General features: G+C 44.5%; 1 pseudogene; it reads right to left on the reverse strand.

Annotated features, from left to right (window-relative positions):
* Nucleotides 1-1,898: 1,898 nt before the first annotated feature.
* Nucleotides 1,899-10,416, reverse strand: LOC114617431 (annotated as a pseudogene).
* Nucleotides 10,417-15,870: the final 5,454 nt, after the last annotated feature.

The raw sequence follows: 15,870 nt of genomic DNA on the forward strand, positions 1-15,870 counted from the left end.
ATTTTAAGAAGTCTCACTGTGTAGACCAGCCTGGCCTCAAACTCACAGAGATCTGGCTGCTCCTGCCTCCCAAGTGCTGGGAAGTGTGCTCCACCACCCAGACCTGGCCAGGACTTTGATATCTGTTTTTATACAGCATTTTATTGCTTTTGTTAAAATGGCATAGCTTTGAGCCTTATGACACCCAAGTCAGCCATTCGGTTATCATTTTCTTTAGCTTCCGGTGCAGAACTAAGCCTAAGAGAATGTCTTAAAAACTTTTCTAAGTTATTGGTTTCCCAGGGGTGATGAAGATGCTGACAGATGGGAGACAGCCAGGTGTTCGCCTCCCAGCATGACCAGAAACACTCTTAAAATCATTTGCTGACTGAGCGGCCCACATTGTTTTGGAATCAAAAGTACCACAACGTGACCTCTCTAGGGAAAGACATTTGACCTTTGAGGAGCCTGGAGGAAACAAGCCTGGATGTCCTTAGCTTAAGTTTTCAGCATTAGGAGCCAGCTGAACACCTGGAATACACATCATAGATGTCAGTGGCTTCAGCCAGGAGCTCCTCCCCAATCCGTTCCTGTTTACTGTCTTTCTTATGTAAGTTAAAAGTCAAGATCTTCGCTTCTGATAGTCACAGAACAAAGAAGCAAACAGGCCACGTGGAAAGACCCAAGAACAGCAGGAAGCTTTTATATGCTTACTCACCCATTCACACCATCAAACACTAGGAAAGAATGGTATTCATTAAGAGTGAAAAGGCGTGTGTGTATATATAATTTTGTAAGTATTAGTCTGAGTATCAAGGGTGTGTGTTGAAACTGTACATGTGAGAAAATTTCAGCAAGTAGGCACAACCTTGCTACTCCTTGGTTCTGAGCTGTTGGGTCGACTGTGTACATGAAAGGGGAATTTTCTCTTACACTTGCTCCCTAACGGTCTGCTCTTGGAACAAAGGCCCAAGAAGTCCCCAGATGAAGCCGTGGGGCCAGGGAATACTGAGCACAGTAGTAATGGCAATGATATTATGCTACCAAAATCCTGCCTACTTTATTTACCTAAGTGACAATATTTCCCTAGAGTCACCACTATTTGTCATCTGTTATGTACTATAAACTTGAACTAGGGTCTCTACAAATTATTGTCGTATGTATTATTGCTAGTCTTTGTGTCTTTATACATAGAAAAAACAAGGTCTGGAGAGATGGTTCAGTGGTTAAGAGCACTTGCTGTGCAAGCATGAGGATCTGAGTTTGAATCCCCACCATCCACATAAAAAGGCATGCATGGCTGTGTGTGCCTATAACCCCAGTATTGAGAGGCAGAGACAGATGGATACTGAGAGTTCGTGGCCGGCCAGCCTAGCCAAACTAGTGAGCTTCTGGTTCAATGAGAGCTACTGTCTCAAAGCAATAGCAGAGACAGCAGTAAAGGAAGATATTCGATCTCCTACTCTGACCTCTGAAATGGCACCCAAATGGCCCATCTGAACACACACGCACACGCACACGCACATGCACACACACACTTAATGAAAACAGAAATTGAGGCCAGTATGAAAAGGTGTTTGCCAACAAGACTCATCCATGGAAACATGGAAACCATATGGTGGAAAGAAGTTGTCTTCTACCCATGGTCTAGTTTGTTTTCTTTTATTTTTTTCTTTCCTTTTCTTTTTTTCTTTCTTTCTTTTTTCTTTTTAAATTAAAAAGAGTCTCCTAGTGTCTACAGGGAACACCCCACAGACAAAATTTTATTCTTTATAGAAACAAAGTTATTCCCCTATCACCCTCCCTTGTCTTTATCCATATCAAAATAAATAGCTGCTCCTTCCAGAGAGGTGACAGCAGTCCTGGAGTCCAGTGGAAATGGAGAACTTGCTGGAAGGCCTTAGTTCTGGCTCTTAGAGTCAGCTGTCATCCTCCTCCTCAGACTCTCCCTCAGACTTAGGCCTGCTCTCGGGTAGGTCATCGTCCATCTGCTGGACTCTTCCCAACTGGGCATCTCACATGAATTTGGTGGTCACTTTGAATTCAGCCATCTCATACGCAAACAGCTTCAGGACACGGGTCTGCTCTGAGGTCAGCATGTCACCCTCCTTGCATATTTCATAGTCTGACAGCCATGTCACCAAACCATTCTTCAGGGCAATGGGCAGACCCAGCTGCTCCAGCTGTGGCTCTGTGGAGTGAGGGAACTGCCTCAGGGGCCCTGGATCCAGGCTCACAGTAAAAGTTGCTTTGTTCCTGGCCCGAGCAAAATCCATTTCTGTATACTTTGTGAACCACTCATTCACCTCTTCCTTCGTGCGGTTGGTAAAAATGAGCCCAACTTCTTGCTGACCTGATGTAGGTTGTCTTTGTATCCATCAGATGGCCTTCAACCCAAGGCCACCATCATCACCTTGTTTTTGCTGTGCCTCCAGGCATTCTGGACGTCCCTAAGCTTGCTTGGCCACAGAGAAGATAAAGATGTACTTGCAGGTATCCACACATTTCTGAAGCTCTTCTATCAGGTTCTGCTTCAGTTACAAGGCTTTCTTGGCCATTTTTGTTAAAGAAACTTTCTGGTCTTGATTGGATTTGGACACTGTGCTAAAGGCATGTTCAGCAGAGGACCCCCTAGTTTGTTTTCTGTTGCTGAGATAAAACTATAACCAAAATCAACTTGGAGAGGACATGGTTTCTTGGCACATCCCAATCACAGTCCTTCACTGTGGGAAGCCAAGGCAGGAACTCAATCCAGGACTGAAGCAGACACTACAGGAGAGTCCTTAGGGGAGTACTGGCTTGCTCCCTGTGGCTTGCTCAGCTGCCTTTCTTATGCATCCCAGAAATAACTGTCTGGGGTCAGTACTGCCCACAAGGCTGGATCTCCCATGTCAATCAGCAAACAAGAAAAGTTCCCAGAGATATCCCAGCAGACCACGTCGATGGAGGCAGTGCCTCAGTTGAGGTTCCTTCTTTCCAGGTGATCTAGTTTTCGTTAAGTCGACAAAAAACTAATTAACATAGCCTTCCACTGATGTTCTTTGGCACATGTGTCCCCACCACCACCACCACCACCACCACCACACACACACACACACATACACAAAATCAACAAAAATGTCTTTAGAAAGGAAAGAAAAGAAACAAAGAAAGCAAAAGGAATGAGATAATCAAGGCCCAAATTTGTTTCAAGATAATTGCTTCCAGTGGATTCAGGATTCAAACTCAAAAACACTGTTATTCCATAAAGACAGGATGCACGGCTAAACAGCACAGCTTAATGGGAAACTTTACATTGTCCTTACTTTGTTCACTGGACCACGGTTGGACGGACTCTAGCCCTATGCCAGTGATTACAACCTGAGCTACATTAACAGCTCCCTTCTCCATCCTCCTCCTCCTCCTCCTCCTCCTCCTCCTCCTCCTCCTCCTCCTTCTTGTCCTCCTCCTCTTCCTCTTCCTCCTTCTTGTCCTCCTCCTCCTCTTCTTCCTCCTCCTCCTCTTCCTCCTTCTCCTCCTCCTTATCGTCTCCCTTTCCCCCATCCTCATCCTCCTTCTCTTCCTTCTCCTCCAGGTCTTGTTATACAGCCTAGTCTGCCCTAGGTTCTGGGAATACAGGCAAGGCTAGCCTGCGTGCCTGCATACTATTCCATGCATGTGCTCTGACTTCCTTCTCTTCTGTTCCTTGCCCTCACAGATGGCTATAAGGCTTGCCTTGAGGCTTTAAAAGAAACATTTAGGACTGAGCTTTTCGGCTCGCATCTGTCAGAGTCCCACACCATTTTAAAATGACCCCAGAGAAGCTGCTGAAATGTAGCTGTCATTTATTGAACAGTTTCAGGTTTCTGGAATTCTCTGTGGATGAGTCGAACTGTAATGCAGAGAATTAATGTTCTTTCCTGTGCACCTCTCTTCGTTTGGACTATCCAATATTTGTGGGTCACTCGTAGGATTCATATCATAAATTTGTGGTACTGAATTTATCTTTTATTCTCCTTGGAGCTAGAAAACGATGTGGCCTGGTTAAATACCAAATGATAGGAATCGCTTTCTGTCAAAGTTTGAAGCAGACGCTGATTCAGTCACCCAGCCCTGAACCATATTCAGAGGGGAAGTAAGGTGACAGCAAAAAGACAGGCTCATGTCTGACAAGATTGAGACAGTGCCATCAATTTTCAAGGCTTTCCCTGTACCTTACCTCACTGAACCCACAGCAGAAGGAAGAAACTTGTCCCCGCTTTGCACATGCAGAGTTAGCAGCACTGAGAAGAGACAAGGTAGTCAGGGTCTTGTGGGGTTGGTTGGTTGGTACTTTTGAGACAGGGACTAGCTAAGTAGCCCACACTGACCTAGAACTCATGAACAAACTTATCACGTGCTGGATTTACAGTCGTGTTCTGGCAAGATCTCACAGCATTTGTGTTGGGTAAAAAAGGGATCAGGTCAGGCATTGTGGCAAGCATACAGGCAGGCCTGCGAGCCCAACTGTGTGGGAGACTGAGGCAAGGCCTGCCTGAGTAACTTAGCAAGACCCTGTCCCAAATATTAAAAAATTCACAAAACGCTTGAGATGTGACTCAGCAGTAGAGGGTTTGCCTAGCCTGTACTAAACTCCAAGTTTAGTCCCCAGTACTACAGAGGGGCGGTATTGCATCTCTGTGACCACTTCAGTCACATTGTTTTGTGGAGTTTTTATCATAATTGAACTAATTTATTTGACATATATATATGTATGTATAAACTGTGCATTATCTCAATAATGAGAACACTGTCAGATCAGCTGAAGGAATGAGGCTCTGCATTACATAATGATGTTTGGGAGGGTTTACAGAGCTAGCCTGTGACTCCAGATCTAGGCAGGCCACACCACTGCTCTGAAGTAATGCCTTCTCCTGAGAACTCACAGAAAGACTGAGCCCTGTGAACTGGGTTGAGCCGTGTTGATTCACACGTGCATCAGTGCCCCATCACCCTGGCTTAGAGTCCCAGTTTCTCACAGCACAAGGTGAGAGCTCCTGCCTCAGGACCACTGGAGAGCTTGTCAGGTGCAGACATTGGGACTCACCAACACAAAAATCCCCAGAACTCAGGAGCAAAGCTTCAAGAGCATCACACATTCAAGCTTCTGACTTACTGTCCTTTGGGCTTTGCCCTTGCCTTGAATCTTTAAAATAACATACCCACACGGAAACACATAAAATAAAGCACCATGTGGCCTCGCTTTTTGTCAGGCCCATTGCTCACGTGGCACACTGCCCACATGTGCTGCTCCATTAGGACAACACTGTCTCTAAAAAAGCCACCTTAAAGACTATCTGTTGGGGGTGTTAAGACGGTTGAGAGCTGTTAGTTTCTATTGCTGTAAAGAGACACCATAACCAAGGCAACTTATAAAAGGAAGCATTTAATTGGGGGCTTGCTTACAGCCTCAGAGGGTGAGTCCATGACCATCATGGTGGGGAGGATGGCAGGCACTGGAACAGTAGCCGAAAGCTTCTATGTTAAGACTTCGACCATGAGTCACAAGGAGAGAGCGCTAACTGGGAATGGCATGGGTTTTTGAAACCTCAGAGCCCACCCACAGTAACACTCCTCCTCCAACAAAGCCATACCTAATCCTTCCCAAACAGGTAAACCAACTAAGGATGCAGTATTTAAATAGGTGAGCCTGTGGTGGCCATTCTCATTCAAATCACCACAGAGGATTAAAAACAACTTACCTAGAAAGCCTGACATCCAGAGTGACACCCAGAATGTGGAATAAGAGAGCTGACTCCTGACAGCTCTTATTGTTGTCGTTTGACCTCGGCACACATACACTGCGGCATGTGCATGCCCACACTCATACGTGTGCATCGTGTATACACCAGAATGGTAAAATTTTAAAATTTTCTGTCAGAACTGGCATGGTAATTTTTGCCACTTTGGCAGAGACAGGTGAATCATGAGTTTCGGCCATTCTGGGTTATGTAGTGAGGAGATCATATAGAAAAAGTAAAACAAACAAACAAACAAACCAAGATGGCTGTAAGGAAATGGAAGGTACCAAAGGGAGATGATCACCAAGAATCGGCGTGGAAGTCTTTGGACATCATAAGAATACCTCCCTAACAATGGGTGGACTAACCAGTATGAAGGACAGTGGAGAGAAACCATGGCACCACAAGCCCTGTGACCTTAGGTGTTTAAACAGAAGAGAAAAGCTAGGAGAGAAATCTAGCCTTAAGACTCTCAGAGCAGCCTGTTTGAAGGACTTCCTCCCTAGGGATGATGTCCCTTCTGTTAGCAGGGAATTCCCACAGTGTAGGTCCCCTCCACACTCACCAAGTGTTTCCAGTAGCTGGGAGAAATCCTTACAAGATGGAGGGCACTGGTTTTCATGAGAGAGTCCCCCTGAGAATATGTTAGGACAGAGTCCTGTGATCCTGGACCCTCTGCTGGAAATTCCAAGTCAAGAGTCCCTGGGCAGAGCTAGAGAATGGCATGAAATACCTCAGATTTCCAACAGGCTTTTTGGATGCTGTCTGGAGTCACTGGTTCTGACTACTGCACCTTCGATGGCCCGTCTAACTAACACTCACATCTATAATAATTAAATAGCTTTATTTGCATCAAACTATTGTCCACAATTTCCATTGACTAAGCTGACTAAAGGAGTTAAGTGGTCAGCACGGTGTTGTTGTGCTCAGAACGTAATTATGCCTCGTAATTACGCCATCCTCTCTGACCATCAGTCCTGGTTCCTAGTCTTACTAACCTCGCTTTGTTGTTGTTTTTGCTTTATGCCACATACCCTGGCGCCTGTAGTGGGATCCAAGATGTTAATAGATGTTAATTATGGATTTTTAAAAAATCAAATCAAAACAGCAAAAATCACGAGAAAGGCTGACAAGCCTTCACCCTTAATCATCTCAGGGTTAACTAATGATCAGAATTCTTTCCGTTGAGGTGCTAATGCTGCATCTTGATGTTGACTATCATAAATATAACTGAGCTATTAGGCTCTATTTTTCATTGCAGATGAAATTGATGCATCTTTGTGTGGTGTAGCCTGACATGGTAAAATTGTTGCTCTCTAGGTAGGATATTCATAAAAATGTAATTATCGTAATCAGAACAGTCTTTAGGCTCATGAGCAGGGACTGGCAGCTTCGTGATTGGCAGTCCTCAATCACTTCCTGTAAAATAGAGAAACTTCTTAAAGCAGCCTTGGGATCATTAATGTCCTAGAGACAGAAACTGTTCCAACCAAACAACAAAGGGTGCCAGGATGTACGGACAAGAGCTTGAGGTAGCCGCCTCTGTCAGCTCCCGGGCTGGACTAGGCAGTTTTTAAGATATTTCACTGGTTTTCATGTAGTGCTGCCTGAAGGGAGAGAGAAGAAAGAGTTCTCCTTTCTGTAATTGTGAGACCATTGCTAACTACATACTCCACATTTAACATTCGCCTTCTTTCGTTCATAACTAAATCAAGGACTAGCCCTGGCACTGCTGTGAACACACCAAGCCACTCGTGGAGAAGGTAGCAGCCCTGGTCTGTCAGTTCCGGGTACATAGTGTCCCAGATGCTGGCTCAGGCTTCATACCTTCTAAGTTCAGTGATACTGAAGTGTTGACTAAAGGAATAAAAGTCAACAAAGTGAAGTGAATAGGCTTTTCAGCTCAGAAGAAAGCCATCCATTCAAACAAGGGAGGCCTCTTTTCATAGTCCTTAGCAGAGGAACAGTGCCCCCCCCCCACTTTCTCCTTAATGAACTCCTCCAACATCCTATGACTTCACCATCTTAAATAAGAAAAAGTATTCCTCCGTCACTTTCTGTCTCCTCCGTCTCAGCTGGAACTCCTCCATTTGCTCAGAGGAGGCCTTCCTGCAGCAGGGAGGCCTGGCAGTGAGGCAGGCTCACTCTTCTTTTCCTCCAGCTCTGTGCCCCCACTTCATGGTGGTTCATTTGGGGCTCAAGCAGGAAGATCTGAATTAACTGACCATCTCATGCAGCTTCTCTCTTCCTGAGCTCCACTGTGACACAGTAAAGCTGTCCCTACCTGTGTGGGATCGTCTCACTGGTTCTTCACAGACACTGCTGCCCAGTAGCATGACTTGTCCCCTAACACTCATTGATCAGCCAACCCCCTTCAGCTCTGCAGTTTATTCATGTATTTACTTACTTGCTTCTCCATGTTGAGGCCTCACAGCCCCTCTAGGTGGCCCTGTTGGACAGAAGCTAACATCTCCTTTGATCCATTCCACACAACCCTGGTCCCAGCCAGTCCAGCAACCTGGCTTTTGCTGTTAAGTGAAAATTTTCTTAGTGGGGGATGGGGGGATGGGGCAGGAGGGATGAGAGATGGGGGAGGGACTTCCAGACCAAAAAACAAAACAACAACAACAAAAAACATACACTAGTCTCCGACATTGCTTCACTGTCCCTTCCAGGGAAGGCCAGCTTGCAGTGGCACTGAGCTGTGAGCCTGTCTCTTAGCCTATCATCCTTCCAAATCCTCACTCTGCTGGGGTTTTGTTGTAGGAAGTGGTGTGAAGAATCCTGTACATGAGCTACAACACACCTAACCAACACCACTCACTCCAACTCTAATGGACTCACTAACATCACTCAGTAAGTGAAAAGTCACCAACGCTACTTAGAGAGTACAAGGTCCAGCCCTTGGCTTCCTCCTCTTGTCCCATCTCAGTCACCAGCTTTAGTCATGAAGCTCTATTCTGCTAGAAGGTTGGCTAGTCTAAAGCTCAAATATGGCCAAGAGTCCCCTTGGTCGGTACACCAAGCCTGGCCTCCACTTTGCCTCGCTCATTAATAAAGGTAACATTGATTTTTGCCTTACCAGCTACTTTTCATTTCCTTTCCAATTTTCTTTTTAAATTTTATTTATTTGTTTGTTCGTTCATATATCCATTTGTATGTTTATGCTTGTATGTCTGTGTGAGGGTGTCATATTACCCCTGGAACTGGAATTATAGACAGTTGTGAGTTGCCACATGGGTTCTGGGAATTGAACCCCCATCCTCTGGAAGAACATTCAGTGATCTTAACCACTAAGCCATCTCTCCGGCTCCTCCTTTTCCAATCTGTATAAAACCTGGAACGGGAAGAGAGAACGCCTCAGAGGTCCAGTATCTTCTCACCTGGTAAGTAGGCAAGGAAGCCAGGCATGGTACCATGCATTCAAAACCAGAGTACTTGGGAAGTGCAAGAAGGAGGCTCAGGAGCTCAAGGCCAACCTGGGCTACATAGTAAGGCCAGCCTGGGTTATATGAGACTCTGTTATGAGGAGGAAGGAGAACAAGAGAGAGCAGTGGGTGGGGAGTAGGCATGAAAATTTTGAGTCATGTTTTTCCTTCCTTTTTATACCTTTTTCTGATGCGTCTCTTAGGCTTGTCACGTATGTTCCACCTTGGTAACTTGGTAAAAACTTCTTCGTTAATATTCTGAAATGTGTCATATGGAAAATAGCTAAAAGCTTTGAGAGTTTTCTTGCGAACTGATTATAACAACTATTTGAGGACATATATAGCAACGGAATGAGGACATTTTAGATAAAATTTGAAAATATTTTAAAGAGAAAAATTACTTTCAAAGAGACGTTAATTTTTACCTTAGCTGTGCCAGAGGCAAGTAAGTCCCTCCACTTTGTTGGATCCTCACCTAGTCACTTGTGACATAAAGCATGTAGCCTAAATAATCTCTTGGGTCCATTCCCAACTCTGTTCATAAATGTATAAGACCTGGAAGGAAGGCAGGACTCTGTTTCTGCTAACAACTGAAGACAGTGCTCAACTCCACTTGCATGAAGGACCATGGCCTTCCTCCACACCAGACTCAGCCACTCAGATAAGGGTATGTATGTTGGCATAGTAACAAGTACCCAAGTGTGTGAGAGGGAGCCCTTGACCCAAGGAACTTACAAACACGAAGGAGAAGGCAGACATTATAAGTGCTGCTAATGCTAGCTAAGCAGGATGTTTTGTTTACCCAGCAAGCATTCTGGAAAGCTCCTCGTTCTGTGTACCAAACACTGGGGAAGGGTCACTGGAGTTGAGCCTGGGATGTGGTGAACATAGCATTTTTAAATCTGAGCATCCTGGTTACACGTATGGGACAGCTCTAAACAGAACTCACCATTAGTGGCAGTCAACAGCCCCAAAGAAATCTTTGTATCCACAACCTTGTGAGTCTGAAAATAGCAGGCACTTCAACTGGAAAATGATATGTGTGCTTTTCTTCCATTTTCTTTCGTTCTTTCCTTTTTTTTTTTTAAAAGGCATTATCAGTATGGATTTATTCTCTTTATAGTTTGACTGCTTCATTAAAAAAAAAATGTATCTCTAACATACCTGGTAGTTGTAAAAAGGCTTGGGTAAGGCCCAGAGAGCCAGATAAATACACGATATTTATTCAGCTGTCCTGAGTTGTCGTCCATCTCCTTACACCAAGGTCTGTCTGTCCTCTCTTAAATTCTATATCTTACATCGTTCCTACAAGAAATTCCTTAGAAAGGAAAACAACCAGGAAAGCAAAGAAATCAAAAACCCCTGTCCTCATGAAAGTGTATTCTCATGTGTAACCTCAAATACACACTTCACTGTATCGAGGGTCTGCCTGACTCTGTGCTACAGAGATGGCAGCAAATGCATCGGTCAAGTGTAAATGTTATCTGCCAAACAGGCCAGCAAGCACCTCCTGGGCACCTATGGATACCTGCACTCACAACCATCTTAGAAAATACCAGTGATTCTGGCCCATCCTCTGTCTTTGGCATCAGAGCTACAGTAACTGAGGTTACAAGCAGCCCCAGTGGGCTCAGAAGTTACTCTCCATACTTCTCTGTTCTCCCAGCTTGAAACTAACCTGTGTTCTCTTTGGTGACTTTCCCATGACAAGTTCAATGCAACTGCTTGAGTCCATCACTTCTGTGCATGTGTAAAGTCTTTAAACTGCATTGTGATCACGAACATTTTATTCTCTCAGAATTCTGATCAGGTGTCTTTTCATGAGGAGTTTGACTCCCAGCTTACTTTGACTAATTTCAATATCTAATATTGACTAAGTTGAAATCCCTTCTCAGCAGGATCCCTGAAGAGTCGGTCTTTCTACTGAAGACGCATGGGGCACTTTGCCTGTAGGACTCAGGAGACAGGAAGCCTCCTACAGAGATTTTCAAACCGACCAGCATGCAGAGGAGCCCTCCAAGGGAGAGGTAGAAGAGTTGGGAGTCTTAGTGCTATTATCAGAGTGATCAGACTTTCCTAATGAGACTCCAGGGCAGATGGCCTGACCCACAGTTTGACAAAAGGGCGGATCGTTTGATATCTGGGTTTATGATCACCATCTTCACAGTGGATGAAGCCAGCAAGAGCCAGTAGTTGCTCAGAGTGAAAGTCACGAACAATGAGTCTCTGTGAGAGAGCCATGGGGTGGGTGGGGAGTCTCACTGATGTCATCCACTTAGGAGCCAGTGTTTCCTCACCCAACACAAAGAAGGTTTGTTGCTAGGGCTTTCCTGGGACCAGCGCTGTCATCACCGTGGTATCTGCAGGGACAAAGGTGTAATCTACTGACCACAGCACAATAAAGCTTTGCTTCCAGACAGCTCACTCCAAGGATAGCAAAACGCAAGAAACTAGAGTGGGAACAGGCAGATCATCAGTTGTCCTAGACATTTTGGATTCTATGGCTGCTTTTAGATTTAAGATATTATACTATACACACAATACACACATATACACATACATACACACAAAGTATATATAACACATATATATACATATATGTACAGTGCTGGGGGTCAAAACAGGGCTTTGTACATCTAAGTGCTTTACCACTAAGCTGCAGCCCCAGCCCACACTATGTTCCTTTTAATTAAATCTTCATCTCTCTGCCTGTTACTCTCGAACATTCTGTTTTAAACTCAATTATTTCATTACAAAGGATGCAATTCAGAAATTCAAATTCGCCCACTTAAGAACGCTTTGTCCAGCCAAATGGACAATGCAGTAGGAGAGAGCATCTTCCCTTCCTCACCAACATTCAAAGTCACTCCTATTATGTACTTGGAGAATAATACTTGAAAAATATTTTAGTCCAATACTGATTGCCAACACAGATAAAGGACACTAAACTGCCATCTCTACATAGGTTCTGTGTATTTTGAAATCTGTATTGCACTCAAAGCTGGTTTTATTAACATAACACCACAAGGTTAATTTTGATAATTCAATGCTTTAAATTCTATTAGAACAGGAAGTTTTATTCTCCTTTTTCCATGTGGTCTGCATTCATGCATGTACTCTGTGTGTTCTTCCAATCTGTATGTTCAGTGTGCACATGTGGAGGCCCACAGCTGATATGGAAAATCTTCCTGAATAACTCTTCCACCCTATTCTTTGAGGCATCTTTCCATCAAACCTAAAGCTCACCAAATATGATTAGTCTCACTAGCTAGCTGGCTCTGGGGATATGGCCTCCACCTTCCAGGGTTGGAATTATAGATGGGTTGCCACACTCACTCAGCATTTATGCGGGTTCTAAACTACAGGTTTCTTGCTTGCGCAGCAAGCACTCTAACCACTGAGCCATCTCCCCCACCTTCTTGTTTCTTTCTGCAGAGAATGTAACTGAATCCATGGCCTTGGGTATGCTAGGCAAATTTTCTCTCACTCGGTTACTTAAAAACTCAAAAGAAAGACTCATAGACTTCCTCTCCAGGTTCCCAGGTTTTAAATAGCACATGCTAATACTAAAGAGATATATTTGAGCCCAGGCTTTTAGTCCCATCATTTGGGAGGCAGAGACAGTTGGATCTCTGAGTTTGAGGCCAGCCTGGTCTACAGAGTGAGTTCCTTGATAGCCAAAGCTATACAGAAAACCCTGTCTTAAAAAAACAGGTGGCAGGGATCATGGTGGTTGGGTGGGTGTTGATTTGAATGTCCCTGATGTGTTTGTTAGCTTGTTTGTGTCCATGAATTAGCACCTAAAAATGAATTAAACTGGTACTATTCCTCAATATGAAGGCTGGAGGTAAGGTGTTTGTAGGCTGGTGCTGTATGGTAATCTTGTAAAATGACTTTTTTTTTTTTTTGAACAAGGGAGATTTGGCTCCAGAAGTCTGAGCAATCTCAGTTAATTATTCCAGGAGCCTTTCCCTCTTTCACATCACTCTGCTACATTGATGTCAATCCTCAAGCTTGCCCTCTATGCTCAAGATGGCTGCTGCACCTCTCCACAGACTATGTATGCTACATGGACATGATATGAGTATCCCTGGTAAGAACAGAGGGGGCTTCCTAGAAATCATCAGAGCTTCAAAGACCGAGTAGGTGGTAGGGTATAGTGGGAAATGGGATTTCTATTGGGGTGGGGGAGGGAGTGGCAGTTAAATAAACACAACTAATAACATCTGACAGCAATAGGAACTTAGAAAAAAATTGACTTAGATAAATTAAAGTCAAAAGAGCCTTTTGGTTGTTTTCCAATGACATCTGGAAAAAAAAATGAGCTTACAACCAAGGAACCATTTCCTCCAGTTGCAACAATATAAGAAAAAGGTGTGTGGGACTGAGAAGGGGGTTGCAAATTTATGACTAGATTGAGAGTCGTCATCAGTAAAGAAAGAATGTACGAGGCTAATCAGTTGCTGCAAACATCATGAAACAGAAGTATGCACACATCACAGGCTTTCATTCAAAAGCCCAACACGTCACCGGTGAAGCACCCTTGTCAAGCCCCCCTACACACACATACCCCAAATCAGATGAAACATCTAGATCTTTTAAAAGCCATCTTAGAGGCAGCATAGGAAATAAGGGAACTTATTAAATAGCATCACAGAGACCGTTAGCAAAATTCAACCTCCACAGGAGTCGCACCTGGCAGAATCAGTCATTTCTCTTCCCAGAGTCCCATCCAGGCCAGGTGTTTGCTGGTCTACAGAAGCAGGAGATTCCTCCAGTGCAGGGGAATTAAAATCAGGAGACACACTAGCTCAGGACTCTAAGCTTGACAAATAGCTAGCTTCATTTACTATTCACAGCATCCATAAGGTTGGTAGCAGGTATGGGCCGAACTGGCCAGAGAAATGATTCCTCCATTCTTTGTTCTTGGGGTGATGTCATAGAGTGAGCTGCAGGCTCCAGTGTGTGTGATTGGAGCAGTAGTGTCCCTGTTTTCCTTCTATGGGAAACTTATGGAAAGAAGGAAAAAGTTGTTTCTTCTTCTTTTTCTTACTAGAAAGAAGCAGCCTGCCTTACCTCCCTCCCTGATGTGCTTAGGTATAAGAGTTTCACAAATGTCTATGCTCCAAGAGCTATTTTGGAAAAGCTAGGAATTTTAAGAGTTCTTGGATCTTCAAAAGGATGCTCCTAAGAAGGAAGGGCATGGAACTCACTACATTGCTTCCAATGGGGGACAAGAAACAGACACACCCCAGAAATAGCACCCCCAAGTGGCGAGAGAGGCATGGACTTCCTGCACGTAGTGTGTAAGGCAACCCTGGAGTGTTCCCTCCACCACAGCTGCAAAAGGGTGGGGAATGAGCCATCTCAGACTCAACTCCAGTGGTCATCCCAGCTTACCATCTGACTCATGCTAACTACAACAGACAAAAGGCTCGTCCACTCCCTGCACACCTGTAATGTTCCAAGACTGATTTCCCTAGGGCTCGGGAGTACCCAGAACTTCCGGGGGTATCAAGCAAATGACAGACCTGCCCAGTCTGGTTTTTCTCCAGGTCTCCATCTCCTTCTCTCTGATAACTGCCAAGAGGCACTTGGTTCAGTGCCTTTGGGGTCAACGCCAGGAAATCTTAGCTATCTGTCCACAGGGTTTGGTCATCTGTTAACACATTGCTGGCTTGTTGAACCTCTTGTTTGATAAGAAAACAAAACAAACTGGATGAGTGAAAGAAACCAAACATGAAGCAACATAAACTCTGAGCCACTTACACAAAGTTTAAAAACAGACTGAACTCAGAGGTGGAGAGATGGCTTAGCAGTTAAGAGAACTTATTGCTCTCACAGAGGATCTGGGTTCAGTTCCCGGCAGTCACAGGATGGTTCGCAACCATCTGTAATGGAAATTCTGGGGGATCCAATGCCTTCTTCATGCAGTCAAACACATATAAAATAAAATGAATACATCTTACAAATAAAACAAACTAAATTCACCTATGAAAATGAAGCTTAATAGAAAAGTTCTCTTCGGCCAGGTATTGACTGGGAGTGGGCACAGGGGGCTTTGAGGGAAAGTTTTATCACTTGACTATGTTAGCAAACTAGGTATCCTTAGGGCATCACTTGGGAAAAATCTCATCCTGGACTTGTCAGGTTTGGGGACTGGGGGTGGGAAGGGGAACATTTTTAAATTCAGGAGTCAACCAAGCGTAAAGAGACACAGTCCAAGACCTGTTCCCCCTCCCTACAGGGTCTGGAGGTGTCTATGGCGGGGGAATAAACAAAGTGGTCAGAGGTGTGAGACAAGGTAATTAGAGGGAAGGTGACATAAGGTGGTCTGTCAGGTGTAAACAATGAGGCTCTTCACTTCGAGAAAACAGCGGCATTTATTCAATTCGACCAGCATATGCTTGCCCCTCTGACATCAAAACCTCACCCACAGAACACTTTCTGCAGGTGCTTCTGAAAACTGTGGTTTCAACCAGTTTGAACCACCCAAGGCCTAATTCTCTAAATTGCTTTCAAAAGGCCTAAGACAGTCTCACCATAGGTACAGAGCACAGATGTGGAGGCCTGTAGTCACAACTGAGGCAGGAGAATGGCTTGAGACGAAGGGTGCATGGCCAACCTGGGCAACATGTTTAGACTGCAACTGAGAAATCAAACGGTGGCTACCAAGGTGACTACGAATCTGAGCTGGTGTGGTC

The sequence above is a fragment of the Grammomys surdaster genome, unplaced genomic scaffold (assembly GCF_004785775.1).
Source record: "Grammomys surdaster isolate TR1022 unplaced genomic scaffold, NIH_TR_1.0 136, whole genome shotgun sequence".
Taxonomy (NCBI): domain Eukaryota; kingdom Metazoa; phylum Chordata; class Mammalia; order Rodentia; family Muridae; genus Grammomys; species Grammomys surdaster.